The sequence below is a fragment of the Pimephales promelas genome, chromosome 13, assembly GCF_988280905.1.
Source record: "Pimephales promelas chromosome 13, fPimPro1.hap1.1, whole genome shotgun sequence".
Taxonomy (NCBI): Eukaryota; Metazoa; Chordata; class Actinopteri; order Cypriniformes; family Leuciscidae; genus Pimephales; species Pimephales promelas.
In genome coordinates, this window is record NC_142781.1 from 26,092,390 (window position 1) to 26,111,116 (window position 18,727).

At 39.0% G+C, this 18,727-nt stretch overlaps 1 protein-coding gene across 1 annotated transcript in view; it reads left to right on the forward strand.

Moving 5' to 3' along the window:
* The window catches only part of emilin1a (elastin microfibril interfacer 1a), a 38,659-nt gene that overhangs the window by 1,029 nt on the left and 18,903 nt on the right, over nt 1-18,727 (forward strand). The gene's annotated exons all lie outside the window — the stretch shown is intronic.

Here is an 18,727-nt window from a genome sequence, read left to right on the forward strand (position 1 = left end):
GATGTCGGTCCACAAGGGATGCATGAGCACAACAAGTAAAAGGGAGTGTCTCTGCTGTACTGCAATGCAATAGACAGAATTGTTCTGATACTAGAAAAGATTTTCATTCATGATGATGACTTAACACTGTTATCATCATATACATTTTCCAGTCTAATCATAACCACTGACTGGAAAGAGAAAGAGAGACAGCATCACAATAAGAGATGTGATGATATGATTTAGGCTTTATAACCACATTTAGTGTCTATCCGGGATGTGCACCATGGCCTCAAGTTTTTTGGTATAGTGTAGCCCAAAATGATTACATTTAAAATGTATTTCTGATTACTGTATTCATAATTAAATATTTCAAAAATAGAAGCACTTTCCCTTGTGATCTTAAACATAAATGTATCTTCTCAACGTGCCAAAGTCCAGACTCTTCATCATAAGCACCACGTGTGATTCTGCAGACGTACCCCAGGTGCTGTCTGTGTATCGATCTAAGGGGAAGGGAATAGTGGAAGCATAATGATTAAGAACCCTTATTAAATCCCACTGAGGTGTGACAGATATTACACAGTTACTGGAAGCACAGTCTTGCTCTTTCAGAACTGCACACATCCTTACACACCTTGTTTGGGATGTAAAACACCTCATCTTTTGTATTCAAATGCTCAATATTCTATAGCTACCTGCATGATTTGCCTTTTCAGCTTCATGTAAGCACACACCTCTTATGGTTTACTCCAGCACAAAGCATGACTCACTAAGGTAGAGCTGTGAACATGTCTGACATCATCCTGTGCTTTCTGATGACTTCACCTACACAGATATTGATTCACTTGTCCGATAAGATTACATCTTTAAATCCAATATCAGTGCCTTTCAGTAAATAATTACATTGTTTTATTGTCTGCAGTTTTTCTAGTCAGCCAGGCCACTTTCTCTGACCCACTTGAAAGTTTTTGTCAGTTTGGTTATTTCTTCTGGTTAGAGTGGTTATTTTTTGGTTATCTTTCTCTTTCTTTGCAGAGTTTAGGTTGAGATTACTAATCAGAGGAGTAACACCAGTGATGTAATGGGGCTGGACAGTGGTGGACATTGAGAGAGAGAGAGAGAGAGAGAGAGAGGGAGAAAGACCGATAGGACAAGATTAAAGGGCAGGAAATGGATTTTTATCCCCTTGGAGATTTTTAATTAAAACGGGCGATCTGAGTGGTAAGATCGTTACTCGGGCGTATATGTAAAATAGAGAGTAAGAAAGGGCAAAAAATCTGAATTACTCCAACTATATTCTGGGACTCTAAATTATGTTTGTACGACTTGCTAGCAGCCGTCCCCTCCATATGCCCCCTTTTTCCCACTCGGACCTGTTGACATGCCAGATGCTCTTGCAGGCTTGTTGCCATGGAGACAGTCTTGCACCATCCACAACTGTCTGAAATTATTGGCAGCTTTGGTACAGAGTTTTAAATGTCTGAAATCATGAAACTGAACGGAAACTTTTCTAAGGTAATTTTAGGCCCAACACAAACATCAGGGTATTTGTCTCAGTTGCGGTAAAACCAAATGTTGTAATACAAAAACAAATCTGATTTTAAAGGTCACATATAGGCCTGGACTTTATTAAATCTGATCCATTTACTTTATGAGTGGTTAACCTCAGAGAAAGAGAAATTCTTTGCTTTTTCTACTATCCCCGATTCTGTGGATGTGAAGATCATTTCTGTTGTGACAGAGCAGAATTTGGTTCCTCTGGTTCCTCTGACTGCACAGTCTAAATGTCAGCTTTTGAGACATTTTAGACTTGTTTTTCAGACAGAAAAAGAAATGAAATGCCTCGTGTAAGAATTGATCAAATAGTCTTGCAACACTTTTTCCAGATGTTCATTATGACTTCCTCCTGTCAGTGACCTTAGCAGGTAAAAACACAAAGGTCGTCTGGAAATGCACCACTGCTCACATAAAATGGCTTACAGGGGAATTACGTTTTGATGGGTCACTGCCTAGGGTCATAGTTTATGGTTGAATTAAACTGCATTCAAGAATGAAGTGTTTATGGACAGGATCTCCTCAAGTTCCTTCGGATCTCTTGATCTTTTGATTTTGAGCAGCAATGGTCTGACACCTAAATCAAATTTCACACTTCCAATTCTTTAGTGTTCAAAGGCTTGTTTAGTTTAGTATGTAAAGAACTGAAACTAATTTGCTAGAATGGTAGAGGATGGTGGGTAATTCAACAGCTTGTGTTTCATGTCCCTGTCATGTCAGATACCAGACAGGCAGGAGATTTGCAGATTGCAGGAATTATCATGTTCAGAACATTAATATTGCCACTCTGCCAGCTTGGATCTCACACACTCCCTTCTCCCCCTCTATCCCTCACTGTGGACGGAGAAGTCTGGGAAAAACATGTATGCACTTTGTGCACATTATCATGTCATACTATTTTATATCACATACAAAATATATACACTATTTTAAATAAATCCTATATCTTCTGCAATCAAGAATAGAAGCAATCTACAGGCGTGGATTTACATTTTCTTCAGTCTGAGGCTTATTCATTTCACTATGGTGTGAAAGCTGTGCCTTTACATTTGACAAAAATAGAACTTTTGTTTAAAAAATAACAACAACAAACTCATCAAAGCAAAAACAACACCAACGCAAAAGTAATGTATCTAATGTATCTATAATGTACTTAGTTACGTTCATATATACAAAGTAACTGTGCAATTAGTTAGTACTTGTAACGCATTACTTTGAAAATTACTTTCTCCAACACTGAAAATGACAGTAAAGGCATTTATAAGGTTACAAAGGATTTGTAATTCAAATAAATGCTTTTCTTTTAAACATTAGAACCCTGAAAGTATAGAGTATAATATAAAGTATAGTTCCACAAAGATATTATTTTCAGCATTGATAATAATAAGAAATGTTTCTTGAGCAGCAAATCCGTATATTAGAATAATCTACTTCTTTAAAAACATTTTTAATACTAAACAATTTTAATGACAGACCCCAAACTTTCATAAATAAATTAAAAGTAAATCTATACTATATATTCAATTTAAAATTTAAGCATTTTCACTTGTGGGCAGCAATATATATGCATATATATGCATATTTTTATTTATTTTATTTAAACTTCTAAATAAAGAAGCATAACCATACATTTCATAAATGTATTTAAATGCCTGAGCTTCATCTTCTTCTGAGAGCTTCAGTCATGCCTCTACAAATCTGTCTCCCCCTTGTGGAGAAAATAAAAATTACATCTTTGACTACAATATAAGAGCTAGTTTGTAAGGTTGAGTGTGACACATTTATTAAATACCCCTTCCAGGTCAACATTCAGTGATATGAAAAATACCAGCTTTTCAATGACAGAACAAAAGTAAAGCACTCTAACAAAGAGCAGTGGAGTTCCAGAGAAAGGGGAGGGTTGTGTGAATACAACAAAAGTGACTCTACCAGCAGACTTCCATAGAGTCTGAGCTGAAGTTGTAGGGGCCACCGCAGTGGGTGACTGTGGACAATGTACCACCCTGTGACTCTGTGTCTTTGACTGAAGGTTGTCAAGAGACTCTAATCAACAGGGTTGCAAATCTTGGTCTTGCCACTAGACTTCTACTGCACCACAACACCGCAATATAGAGTGCAGAACCTATATTCTCCTCTTCCTATTTTTTATAAAGTATTTTATCACTATTATCGTCAATGTAATACAGACAATAATATCATATATTTGATCCTATTATTTGATGAAACACTGGATGTGATTTAGAAGCTGATTATGCTTAGTCTTTTACGCTCATCAAGGATGCATTTGTCTGATGATCAAAACATATAGTATTGTGAAATATTATTACAATACAATTTAACTTTTTAATTTTAATAAGTTAACATAGTTTATTTCACTGATAGCAATATTTCATCAGCCATACTTGATTATTTAATGAATTGAAATTTCAAAAGGACAGCACTTATTTGAGATTGTAATCTTCTGTAACACTATGCCTATACTGTCACTTTTGGTTCAATTTGCTTGCTGAATAAAAATGTTAATTTCTGTCAGAAGTGTGTTTGTGTGTGTGTGTGTGTGTGTGTGTCTGTGTGTGTGTGTGTGTGTGTGTGTGTGTGTGTGTGTGTGTGTGTGTTTCCCATAAGTTTAGTTGACACAAAGGATCTCTTTTGGGGTTCAGGTAGCTCAGTTCACCCTCAAGACTTGTGACTGCCCTCTTGATCAGGGTTAATAGAAACCAGATCGCTTCATTCCACAACCTCTGTGTGGAATCTGATCATTTCAGCCTGAGGTCTAAAGTGTGTGTGTGTGTGTGTGTGTGTGTGTGTGTTTTGTGTAACAAGACTCCCATCCACTAAATCAAATAAGATGTAACCCTCTTTCATTGTTCAGTTTGCGGCCCAGTGATGACAGGAATGAACAGGAAGGGAAAACCAAAGACACCAGAAGAAGAGTTGAAAAAACAAACTCTGTCTTTTCTGTCCAAAAAGACATTTCTTTAACTGTTTGTGTAAACCGGTCAACCTCACTTAAAAAAAAAAATCTGTACAAGAAGTCATATAGGAAGAGATCAGTCTTAACAAAAAACAAACAAACAAAAAAAAAAACAGAAAACTGTATCTAAATGAGAAAATTTTATTTTATTCATTACTTGGAAACCTTCATCTAACTATACTTTACTGATATAAGTTATTGTTATATTGTATGTTTCTTATTTCTTTCCTTGTCATGATTTGTTTTATGTAATAATGCTATAATGTAAATGTAAACAATCATGCCAGTATAGTACTTTTAAGTAAAATACTTTACTTTTACAGTAAATTAAAATTATATTGAAATATATAAAAATTACCTAACAACACACAAACTAAAATTGTAGTTTACATATGATCAGCAGCTCAGTCTACTCAAACCACTGGTTGGCAGGATGTTGGACACTGTATTCCCCCAGTGGTTTGCTGAAATAAATGCAGAAAGTAAATGGTGAGCAATAGCCAGTGAGATTACTGCTTGCCTATTAGCCCCACCCATTACTGAAACAAGCAGCTGGCAAAGGCTAGAATTATTGTCCTTGCACAACTAAGCTATTAACGCTCTTAAGTGTAATTATTGGTACTCTAAAAGTGATTGGGATATGAGCCAAAATATCAATAGCTACAATATTCCTCAAATGTCACATGTGTTTTTCTCTGGCCTGATATGGTAGCTAAATTACAAAAATATAGGCCATACCATAATAGTAACATTTATGAGGTGGTAAATGTAACAGTGATTGAAAAATGCATGTACAATCTTGAGATCAGGGGAGTGAGGTTTACAGCTCTTACTGGCCTACGACAGTTACTCTTGCCTTAAAAGTACTCTCTTGTGATTTTTTTAGAGCCTTTACTAAAAAGTGTCTAAATGGTATTACAGAGGGTGTCGTGGGTGGGACATTAAACATCATTAGCCAAACAGGTAAACTCATCTAGTCCGCTATCACAGCCTCATTGTGAACTTGAATTTCAGAGAAAATGTTCAAAGTTGTAAAGTTCAGCTCCAACTTAAACACTACCGTGAGAGATCTTCAGGAAAACTTGATAACCGTGTAGGATCAGTGTTGGATCTGATCAAGTCAAAGACCAGCTTTTCAAAAAGCTAATGGAAAAATCGAGGGAACCAGGGGAGTGCTAACTTCCTGGTTGGCCAAGCTTGACATCCTTGCACCACTCTATTGCATATGCACATTCAACGGCTTTTTCATTAACTGTTTAATCACATCATTTTACAATTATACAGCATATAGGTGAATGTAACAGAAAGTTATATTTATTTATTTTTATCTTATTTTATTAATTACTTAGAATCTTAGTCTATGTTAACACGGAAATGATTTAGACAACTGTTTTGGGTGGGAAATCCATGTGCATATGGGGACGCAAAAGTGTGAGAAATTCAATGTAGTATGCACTCCAGGCGGCTAGGTGGCAATGTGGAGCACTGCCACACAACAACACCAAGTTCGCGCACCTGCGTACAACCTTCACTGTCAAGCAGACTTTTGCATTTTTACCGGTTTTTACCCTTTACATGGGAATGCGGCCATGGAGCGTTTTTAAGTTTTCCACTCTAGAGGGTGGTTTCACTTTTTTGCGTATTTAAGCCCCCAAAACGCCGTCGCCATGTAAACGAAAGGCATATCCGATAAAATATTTTTACGTTTTCACCTGCGAGCTTTCTTGTGTAAACAGGGCCTTAATCTAACTACTTTAGTGATATACATGCACTCACTTAATGTTACGAAGCTGGAGACGAGATGAGATCCATGTGCAGCTTTATTTAGAATCATCAAACAGGCAGGGGTCAGGAAACAGCAAAACAGGGATATCAGAGAGTGAGCGTAGAGAGTCGTCAGGTAACAGGCAGAAGATCAGGGCAGGCAGCAAACAGGCAGAAGTCAGGAAACAAACCAGGATCAAAACCAGAGAAATCAGAAACAGGATATACGCTCAGAAATTACAAGCCGTGGCAATGCAATACTTCGCACTGGGTGAGTGTAAGAGTGTGGCTTAAATAGAGAGTCTGATGAGGTGCAGGTGTGTGTGTAATCAGTCACCGGGATGAGGCATTATGGGAAATGGAGTTCTGGAGAAGTGATCAGTTCTGATGTGGAGTGCCCTCTGGTGATTCTCTGGGGCACTCCAACTGGTAATCGTGACATAGCCCCACCCCAAAGAGCGGCTTCCAGACGCTCAAAACAAACAAAATTGTCCAGGTGGGCGGTGGAGCGAAGGCGGATCTGGGGGTGGGATGGAGGGCCAGGTCCGTGGAGCAGAAGAGGAGCAGGTGACCAGAGCGTATCAGGCTGAGCAGGTGACCAGAGCGGAGCAGGCTGTGCAGGTGACCAGAGCGGAGCAGGCTGTGCAGGCGAAGGCCAGGGCGGAGCTGTCGGACCCTCGGGCGTCCAAGGCGAAGCAAACTGTGGGCATGGCCAGAGCAGAGCAGGCTGTGGACGTGGCCAGGGCGGAACTGTGGGACCCTCGGGTGTCCACGGCGGTGAAGACCCCTCGGGCGTCCACGGCGGTGAGGACCCCTCGGGCGGCCACGGCGGTGAGGACCCCTCGGGCGGCCACGGCGGTGATGCCCTCTCAGGACCAGACACCGGCTCGGGACCAGACACCAGCTCAGGAACAGACACCGGCTCAGGAACAGACACTAGAACAGAAATGGTCACAAACACAGAAACAAACACAGAAACAAACACTGGCTCAGGAACAGACACTGGGTCGGCCATCTTGTCCGGAGACACTGGGTCGGCCATCTTGGCCGGAGACACTGGGTCGGCCATCTTGGCCGGAGACACTGGGTCGGCCATCTTGGCCGGAGACACTGGCTTGGAGGCGACCATCTTGTCCGAAGACACTGGCTTGGAGGCGGCCATCTTGTCCGGAGACACTGGCTTGGAGGCGGCCATCTTGTCCGGAGACACTGGCATGGAGGCGGCCATCTTGTCCATAGACACTGGCTTGGAGGTGGCCAACTTGTCCGTAGACACTGGCTCGGAGGCGGCCATCTTGTGCGTAGACACTGGCTCGGAGGCGGCCATCTTGTCCGTAGACACTGGCTCGGAGACGTGAAGCGTCTCTGGCTCGGCAGAAGTGACGTGAACAGGCTCAGACTCGGCAGGGCTGACATGGAACTCAGGCTGGGCTGTCTCGGCGGGACGTGACTCTGGCTGGGCTGTCTCGGCGGGACGAGACTCTGGCTGGGCTGTCTCGGCGGGACGGGACTCTGGCTGGGCTGTCTCGGCGGGACGAGACTCTGGCTGGGCGGAAGTGACGTGAAGCGTCTCTGGCTCGGCAGAAGTGACGTGAAGCGTCTCTGGCTCGGCAGAAGTGACTTGAAGTGTCTCTGGCTCGGCAGAAGTGACTTGAAGCGTCTCTGGCTCGGCAGAAGTGACTTGAAGCGTCTCTGGCTCGGCAGAAGTGACGTGAAGCGTCTCTGGCTCGGCAGAAGTGACTTGAAGCGTCTCTGGCTCGGCAGAAGTGACTTGAAGCGTCTCTGGCTCGGCAGAAGTGACTTGAAGCGTCTCTGGCTCGGCAGAAGTGAAGTGACGCGTCTCTGGCTCGGCAGAAGTGAAGTGAAACGTCTCTGGCTCGGCAGAAGTGAAGTGAAGCGTCTCTGGCTCGGCAGAAGTGACGTGAAGCGTCTCTGGCTCGGCAGAAGTGAAGTGACGCGTCTCTGGCTCGGCAGAAGTGAAGTGACGCGTCTCTGGCTCGGCAGAAGTGAAGTGAAGCGTCTCTGGCTCGGCAGAAGTGAAGTGAAGCGTCTCTGGCTGGATGGTCTCAGGCTGGACGGTCTCTGGGAACGCCCCCTCGGCCTTATCCTCAAAGCCCACAGTAAATGATGAGCCGCTAATTCTCAGGGCGAATCCAATATACTGACATAAAGTCCATTGAGGGGTATTATCAGGCATGAGATAATTTATTATGTCCTTAAGTCCATATCGGAAAGCATCTTTTAAGACTGAATCATCCAAGTCCACCCCATGGCATAACTCACAAAATTCCTCAACATATTCCTCTATAGAACGATTACCTTGGCTGAGGCGGAAGAGACTAATAAGTGGGTCCATGGTGGATCTCGGTTCTCTCTCGGCTGCTGGATCTGAAGAGGCGAAGTATTCTGTTACGAAGCTGGAGACGAGATGAGATCCATGTGCAGCTGTATTTAGAATCATCAAACAGGCAGGGGTCAGGAAACAGCAAAACAGGGATATCAGAGAGTGAGCGTAGAGAGTCGTCAGGTAACAGGCAGAAGATCAGGGCAGGCAGCAAACAGGCAGAAGTCAGGAAACAAACCAGGATCAAAACCAGAGAAATCAGAAACAGGATATACGCTCAGAAATTACAAGCCGTAGCAATGCAATACTTCGCACTGGGTGAGTGTAAGAGTGTGGCTTAAATAGAGAGTCTGATGAGGTGCAGGTGTGTGTGTAATCAGTCACCGGGATGAGGCATTATGGGAAATGGAGTTCTGGAGAAGTGATCAGTTCTGATGTGGAGTGCCCTCTGGTGATTCTCTGGGGCACTCCAACTGGTAATCGTGACACTTAAAGGATTATTAAAAACACCTATTCAATTTCTCATTCATGCAATTATCTAATCAAGCAATCACGTGGCAGTTGCATCAATGTATTTAGGGGTGTGGTCCTGGTCAAGACAATCTCCTGAACTCCAAACTGAATGTCAGAATGGGAAAGAAATGTGAATTAAGCAATTTTGAGTAGTAGCCTATTTGCAGTACTTCAAGTTTAATTCTGACCTGCTATAAATTGAACTGACATGGATTACGGCTGCTAATGCTGTATGTCCGGAATATAATTGAAATAAATAAGCAAAATGCTAAAAGCATTACAATTATCCCTTCACTCTCCCACTTGCATCCTCAAATAGCAGCAAAACATTCCTCTACTTGCAAGTAACTTTGATCATTGAAGCTATGTATGAATAATACATTAAGCAAGGCAACTGCTGAGTTCATTGTAAACTAAGCTACATAAAAATGCTGAGTTCACTGTAAACTAAGAAGAGTGGCAGGCGGCCTTATCTCAGAGAGCCTCATCGCAGTAGACATATCCAGCTATAATTTTCTCAGATTAATATCCTTTTCCCTGCAGGCCTATTATAAATCCCATACAATCTATAAACCCTCCTGTGCTCTCGCTGTTGTCTTCAGGGAAAAGAAAGCCCTCCATTTTCAGATCTACACCAGTGCTATAAGGGATTTTAGAGGGGTGATAAGACAGGAACTCTCTAATTGAGATGAAACTAATTTGTCCACTCATCATGACATCTGTTTTCTGTGCAGGCCGTTGGGGAAAGTTCTCAATGACTAGATCTGAGAGCAAATCAAACTGTTTATGGGAGGGGCAGGAAACTCATGGAGTACAGGAACATGCATGCAGCCAGTATCTCTCTACAACTATTTGACCTATGACCTGTGAAAATGTTGCATGCCATAGGTTGCCAACACCTCTAAATGGATAAACCACATATGATGAATTTAAAAACATGTCCCGTTTACACCTGCATCACAGCCCTGACCATTTTATTTAAATTCTATATAAACTATGAAGATAAAGGGTGATTTTACCTGAGCAGCAAATCTGCATATTTGAATGATTTTTGAAGGATCGTTTTACACTGAAGAATGGAGTAATAGTGCCAAAAATTTAGCTTTGCCATCAATAAATTACTTTTAAAGATACATTACGATAGAAACAATTCTTTAAAATTGTAATAATATTTCACAATATTGCTGTTTTTACTGTATGTTTTTATCAAATGAATGCACCAATGCTTGGATTTAGAAACAGGGTCTAATAAAACCTTAGTGGACCATTGGTATTAGACCAGGAAGTGTATTATTTTGAAAATTGAATATATTGCACATTCCTAATTCACATTCTCAGAAAGGGTTAAAAAATGAGCACAACTGTAACCTCTACACAAGTTTATAGGTTTTATATTTCCTATCCTTCTTGCTCATCCTGGGAATCTGAAGCTGAAAAGAATATGGATCATAATTCAGATACTATAGTTTCTTGAAGGCCTTTAAACAGACTGATGTGCCTGTATGGAATGTATGGTGCAGGATTAAGGGGAGCCTGAAAGGGAAAGACAGATGGAAGGAGACAGGGAGAGACAGAAGATGATGGGTGATGGAGAGAAAAAACGGTAGTGTCATACATGAAAAGAATGTACAGGGTATCATAACATTGAACAAAGACTCTACTGTTCTGCAACCTTTCATCATTTCTATCTTTCCGCTCTCCCACAAATGCATTCAAAACCAAACTCATTAATTACAGATTGCCTGCAAACCAAGAAAACAGAATTGAATAATAATATGGTTTTGACTGTATGGCTTCATTATCACAGCACAGATCCAGACAAAACACTGGAGAGCATTGGCTTCTAAAATGAAACATTTATTAACCAAATTGTTTTTTTAGTAGATACATTACAGACTCACTCAATAAAAATGGTTGTTAAGGAGCAATTCAGTTCTTAATACTTCTCCTTTAAACAACAGTTGACTGTGTGCTTTGATGATGGGACATTTTTGAATTTTGACTATAGCAATTTCAGGATTTTTTGTAGAAATTTGTTTTAAAATTTGATTCTGTCATTTTAGTGATCCTGATTGTACATTCATCATATATTACTCTGAATGTCTTGCATATTTTATTGTTAGAATACCATTATTGATCGACAGCAAACTCTCTGTTGTCAATATGTAAATCATGTTGTCATATTAATAACCAGTCCGTCATAAGATGCAGTCTTATGACTCACAAACCTTTAATATAATCATAATAATGATTTACGCTTAATTTTGTAATATATATATATATATATATATATATATATATTGAATTTGAGTCTGTTTTTAACTCCGTAACAGCTCTGAACAGTTCACTGACTCATTTAGTGTGATTTAAACCACTACCTCATGACCGAAGTTGAGGCTGTGTCATAAATATTTTTGACTATCCTATTAAAATGAACCAGTTCATAAGAGTAATTTGTTTGTGAATCAGACATTATGGCTGGTTGCAGCTAACAAATCCGAATTTTTTCCAAACTAGACGACTAGTTCCAGAGATTTGGATCTCAAAGTTAAACTGCTTATATCGGCCCCTGCCTAAATGCCGTTACATGAGCTTGGGTTTAAAGGAATGCTGGATTAAGCATGCGCTTTGTCGGCCTTAGAAAAGAGCCCACAAAGAGAGCTCTTTATTTGAAAGACTCTCAGCGCTTGATGCACAACTCCACCCAAGAAATTTTATATTTCTTTCCATCTAGACATTCTCCCCTTTAGCCACCAGGCAGTTTATGGCGTGCAAGTAACGTTCCTGGGCGCTGGAATAGATGTGGTGGTGAAAAATTTATGTTTCCTACCCTTTTTGCTTCCAAATGAATGTGAATGGGGATTTCAACTACACTTTGGAAAGGTTCAGTGTCTAACACACAATCAGCTATTGAATGAAACCCTACAGATAAAAGGGATGTAAGGGTCCGGGATCGGCTCCAACCTAGTGCCCACGTACTGGGAATCATAAAGAGAATGATTGTTAAATGACTTTTCCTTTCACATTGACCTTAAATTTGTGGTTGTCACAGTGGTGGGTGAGATCAGAATCAGTATCCGTAGTAAAATTATTTAGCCCTCTTAGAGCCGACAGCTTGCTCATGTACAGCTTCACGGTGCTGTATAATTAACAGCTCAAATTGGGAGAGTTTGACAGGAGTAGGCCTGTTCTCCATCAATGTGAAGCATTCAAAGCTTACAACAAGGCAGCATCACTGCACCGCCTGCAGCTGATAAACATGTCCTTGTAAAGAATAACACTAAGAGGACAAGCAACATATATCTAAATGTGTTCCCCAATCTGAGTGGCAGTTCATTATTGGAGTATTCAGACACTGCCTTAAAAGTACAGTCCTAAGTCCATTAAAGTCCACACAGTCTACAGTCCGCTTTATTGGCTGGGAGAAACAGAATTCATCCAATGTTTTGTGTAACTTTTCAGGACTCGAAATACAGAAGAATGAATAGGTTCAACATGCTCCGGCTTTGAACTTTGTGAGGGGAAAAGATCTCTGTCGACTAACAAACCATAAAGCTCTTCAGTAGACTAAAGTTCTCATTGTCACGTTTGTAAAGAGCATGTTCAGTGTTCTCCTGGATTGACCTGCATTTTTCTGACTTTCACAGGTGTTCACATGTTAAGACTTTGAGTATGATTTAAAGCAGTAAGAAACTATAAATCAAAATAGATGATTTCATAAATTGGTGTTACTTCAACTATAAGGGCACTTCTGGCCTGGTGGACTTTATCAAAATTATTTAATCTAAATTTGTACTTTATGTAAACTCTTTTAAGAAAACATGCTTTTTACACTCAGTAGTTCATTTAACCCCTAAACGCATCCTCGGGTCTTTAGTGACCTGAGACGTTTCACTACCTCATGAACCGTCTTAGTATTACTCAATCAATTAATTTGTAAACAATATAGCAAGAAAAATATACAAAAATTATTTTTAAAATGCTTATTTTCCCATTAATTTTTTGTAAAACTTTTATAGGTAAAATATTGTATAACGACCCGAGGTAACGGTCTAAGTATATATTTTTTCTTAACAACAATAATTGAATCTTTGATGACTGAATAAGTGCAATTCACCTTTTTTCACAAGGTGGTGATGATACAGATTGATGAAGTGACGTTTCACTCATAGTGACCGCAGGCAGAAAAAAAAAATAGGAAGTATCATCAGCAAAACTTAAAATGGCTCAGCGATTTACAGCAAAGCAAAACATCTACTCAAACTGAACCCTTCCAAGCTCCAATTCTTCGTAATTGTTCTCTCTTTATAGTATCGGGACATTAGAGAGATCCATCCATGTTAGCTATAGAGCCGGGTCGCTAAAGACCCGAAAATGTAATCATGATTGTCAAAACATTCATGCATTTAAGGGTTAACTTGTCCAGTAATTTAACATGGAAAAATCGTTGTGTGTGAAAAGTCGATCTCAAGGGTTTTGGAAAAATATTGTAAAGGTTGAAAAAGTTACATAGTGCTGCTTTAAAAAAAAAAAAATAAACCCCTAGGACGCCCTGCTGATTGGGATATGACATTTTATGCTTCTGTTGTGGATCCTCTGATTGGATCTGTCTTTTCTCACAAAAGCTGTGTTCACTAGCTCCCCCAAGTTTAATGGAACAAAAATAATGAAGCTGTGAGAATGTCCATCTGCCTGTGCATTGGCAAAAGGAGAGCATTTCTTATGCGAGGGTCTTGCCCTGCCTCTGTAAAGAAATTGGTTATTTAGTCAAGATAAATTATATGAATCTCTGTTTTCCAAAGAATGTCTGTGTTATCTTATTTTGTTGTGGGATGAACCAACAGATTTCTGAGAAACAGGGATGCATGTTCTCTCTAATTTTGAGGGGATTTTGACAGGCATATTTTGTAAATGCTTTTTAATGACCAGAATGGATGGTGTATTGAAGGTTTAGTTCACCCAAAAATGAAACTGCTATTGCCAACCTGCATGTTGCTCTTTAAGAGTCTGTTTATGTCCGCAATGTTTATATGTGAATAATAGCCTAAATCCAGTCTGTTCATAAAGTAATTGTGTCTGTTAAAAAAATTTTTTTGACTAAACTGCTCAGTTCATAAGGATTAGATTTATGATCTCTTTAAAAACTTTTTGAAGCATCAAAAAGGTAGTTATGTAGCTGTCAGAACTGACCGAAAATATCTTCATTTGTGTTCCGAACTAAAGTTTTTCAGGTTTGGAATGACACAAGGTTAAGTAATTAATGACCAAATTTTCATTTTTGGGTGAACTATCCCTTTAAGGCTGTTTTTAATTAAAATATAATTATAATGTCTGACATACTGATTCACTAGGGATTTAGATTGGTAAATTAAACAAAAACTGGCCCTCATGTACCAACAGTGCACACAGTCATGAATTCAATCTTGGACAATAGGGGAGTGCAAAGAGAGGTAACACATGTTTCCTGTCGTGCTACTTTATAAATTGTGGCAAGTGGAAGTGGGAAGGTCAAGGGCTATATTCTCATTTCACGAGGGAGCAACAAAGAGATTGAAGCTTAGAAACTTAAAGCAGGAACTCTTAAGTCACGTGTTGACTTGACTGAACAAAACGTCCATGGAATCACATTAAAAAATACACTTAACATAAAAAAATTTCTAAAACATTTCCTCATGTCTCTAACGTAACATTTTGTTAGATTTAAACTCACATCACCCAAATTAGCATCCCGTTGCTTGATATGTACTGGAGAACATGATAACCAAGCAGGGCCAGTGGGCCACAGCAGAAGCTTTTGCTATTACAATGATGTGTCATTTAACACAGTTGTTGTATACACTATTCCATTCAAAAGATTAGATTCATTAAACATTTATGAAAGAAGTCTTCAATATGAGATCAAAAATAAAATGGTTATACTGTAAAACATTATCAGTTTGTTTTCTATTTGAATATATTACAAATATGTTCTATTTTTTATGCATTTTAAAATTAAATTTATTCCAAATTGAAGCTGAATTTTCCACATCATTATTCATGATCCTTCAGAAATCATTGTAATATGCTGATTTGCTGCTCAAGAAACATTTCTTATTGTCAATGTAAAAAACAGTTGTGCTGTTTAATTTTTTTTTTCTAGAAAAAATGATTAATATCTTTCAAGATTTTTTGACGAATAGAAAGCTCAAAATAAATACTTTTTATGTATATTTTTGTAACAACGTCTGTCCGTCACTTTTGATCAATTTAATGCCCCCTGCAACTGGAAAAAAAAAACTTTTGTGTGAAAATCTTGGCGGGAGATATAGGCCTACAATGTTTTTATAATGGTCAAACATACTGTATGTCTGAGTATTTGGATCTGTATGATGAATATAATATTTTAAATATTTATCAACTAAGACACAAGCATGTAAAAGTTAGCAGTTTTGTTGGACATAAACCGTCAATTTTGTAAAAACAGAAGGACATTCTTTATTTCAATTGTGAAAGAAACTTAGTGGCTATAAAACTCTTTTCCAACAATAATATTTTCCTCCAAATAAAGTCTGTGCTCCTTTACATTATTAATGTAGGGTGTCTGACAGCAAAGTTGTTTGTGCAGATTTAGAAAAAAATTGCAGAGCTGTTAGACAGAAGTTAATCAGCAATAAAATACAGAGGTTTTAAGCAAAACATATGCATACTGCCAAGATCATCCATCAAGAAACGAGAAATGTTTACATGAAGCAGAGGAATAGGCTTGACAGGACATTGCAGAGAACATGGCATGAGGCTTTGATCATATTTTAACCTCTGTCCTCCACTCGCCCCCATATTGTACAATACAAAAGCAGATGGTAACAAGGTAAACTGATTATACTCAATTGGTTCTGGTCATTATTTTACGAAGAGGCCTAACCTCTAACAGTATTGATTTAGTTCCTGTCAGATTTGGCCACCCCAACTTCTATAAAACAACTCTAGCCAATTCAAAGTCTTTGATATTTTCAGTTTATGATAAATTGCAGCCAATTCATCACCCAGTAATGTTTTAAGCCTAGTTTAGCGCTGTTTTATGATAAAAGTAGAGGAAGGACAACCAGTGGTTCACTACAGCATTCCATGCACAAGTCATCAATTTAAATCAGCCCACAGGGACTTATGAGCTACACAGAACCTATAAACCATCTGAAGCATGACACTTGCAGAAGATTGGGGAAATGCAGTTTACCTCTTTAGACTCTAAAGGGAAAGTCCTGAGGTTTGGGGGAGAACAGAGTGAATTTAGAAGCGTGCCTTATAGAATTAACCCCACTGCCTCGACACTACCCAAAGGGACACATGTCAGGGTGATCTAATGGGGTTAACCTAAACTACAAAAGCAGCCGGAGTACGCTTATAAAGGAAAAGTATCAGAAGATGAGAGGCTTCGTCAACCGATAAAATTTGAGTGGGTGCTCTCAGACAGAAGCCAAAGCAATAAGATCGTAAGTAAGCACAGCAAGTGCCAAAACCGACAAAGGTGAGCCGCCTGGCTTAAAATGCACCGTGCAATTAAAACTTCTGGTTCTGCAAAACTAAGGTGCTCCTAAACAAAATCGAAACCCATTTTGTTGCACATATTTGCATAAAAACTGCTGTGACAGACAATAAGGTTAAAGTCACATACTATATGAAAACCAGTATTGTAGAATAAGTGCAGCATTTTCGCGGTTTGTTTTACAACCACAACACTTATAACCCAAATCTGTCATTTTTGCAGTCATATTAAACATATTGTGGTTTGAAATATTCTCTGCTAGCTGAAAATTCAGATTTATATGGTTTGCTGAGCACCATTTGTGCGTCAAATGATGGAGGATGTTATAAGATTGAGTCTTTGTTCTTAATCTGACATTCGTCATGGTGATTTGTGTGATGGGAGTGAGAACATATGAGTCTCTCATTAAATGAGAAAAGCACAGATAAAGAAGAATTCTGGAGTTCAGCAAAGTATTCGTCCATCTTGAGTGAGAAATCAGGCACTTAAGACCATTTAAGCAGATCTGCGGCCAATTTCAATTTTTTTTTCTTTCAAATAACATTTTTGGCATTGCTCTGTGTTCCCCTGGAATAGGAAAGGCAACTGAAATCATTATTTTCTCTGTGTGTGTACAGCCTATGTCTGGGATGATCTGTGCAGCATTATTCTTGATTTCAACTTCATATAAGTTAAGTTTGACCGTAACAAAAGTTACGAATAAAAAAGTGAACAGTCTGACAGTATCTGCATCACAAACAATAGGCATAAAAAGTTGATCAGTTTAAAGGAGAACTCCGGCACAAAATGAACCTTTTGTTCTAATAAAACATCGGTACCTAGTCGACCATTCTCTGAGATTTGTTTTCATGATAATCGAGTAAAGAGTTTTGTAAATGTAAAGAGTTTTATCTCTAAAAAAAATTTAGCGTATGCTAGTACTGGGGGCATTTACTAAGTAAAAAGAAATCGCTAGTTTATACCAATAACAAGGCTCGAAATAGCCCCACACTAACACAGTAACATAATGAGGGTCCCTACAAAACGAAGCATTGAGAACTTTGTAAGTGTACAGACCGTTTAATAAGAAGATACTTTATAAAGACAGTCCACTTCATGTATACAGGCAGGAGCCATCTTAGAAAATAGTCTCGATAAGTCGATCCCCGAACGGCATTCAAACAGTTCAGTAGTTCGCTTAACTTCATATAGTTTAGCTCACTCAGCACGACGTTCGTGGTTTGACTTGTCTTGACTGTTTTCTAAGATGGCTCCTGCCTGTATACACGAAGTGGACTGTCTTTATAAAGTATCTTCTTATTAAACGTCTGTACACTTACAAAGTTCTCAATGCTTCGTTTTGTAGGGACCCTCATTATGTTACTGTCTTAGTTTGGGGCTATTTCGAGCCTTGTTAGTGGTATAAACTAGCGATTTTTTTACTTATTAAATGCCCCTATTACTAGTGTTATACGCTAAACAGTTTTTAGAGATAAAACTCTTTACATTCGATTATCATGAAAACAAATCTCAGAGAACGATTCACTATGTACCAATGTTTTATTAGACCAAAGGTTCATTTTGCGCCAGAGTTCTCCTTTAAGTAAAGATATTTAAAGCAACAAATACAATCAATATATCTTTTGACAGTGGAATTCATTATTAATGAAATAGCTGTATTACAGACAATTATCTAGCAAACCATGCTCAGAAACTTAGAAAGTAAAGGTGGGTATAACAAAGTTTTCAACTTACATACAGGAAAGGCCCGCGGTAAATATCTCAGACTAGATGCACAGACAGATCATGCAGGGCTCTGGTCTGGATATCTGCTGATAAGCATTAATACACAAGTCTGCACGTCCACATTCTGACATGTTTCCACTGTCACTGCTCTCCTCACCCTGACTTTGACATAGTACAGGATAAGTGTGACCTGCTGTGACCTGCTGTAAACTGTTTGTTTGGTCACTTGAGCTATACAAAAAGGAAACATTGCCTATACTTTGAAACAAGCAATTCCATTAATATATAATAAGTAAGTACACTCTTAGAAGAAATGGTTCTATTTAGAACCAGAAATGGTTCCATCCCC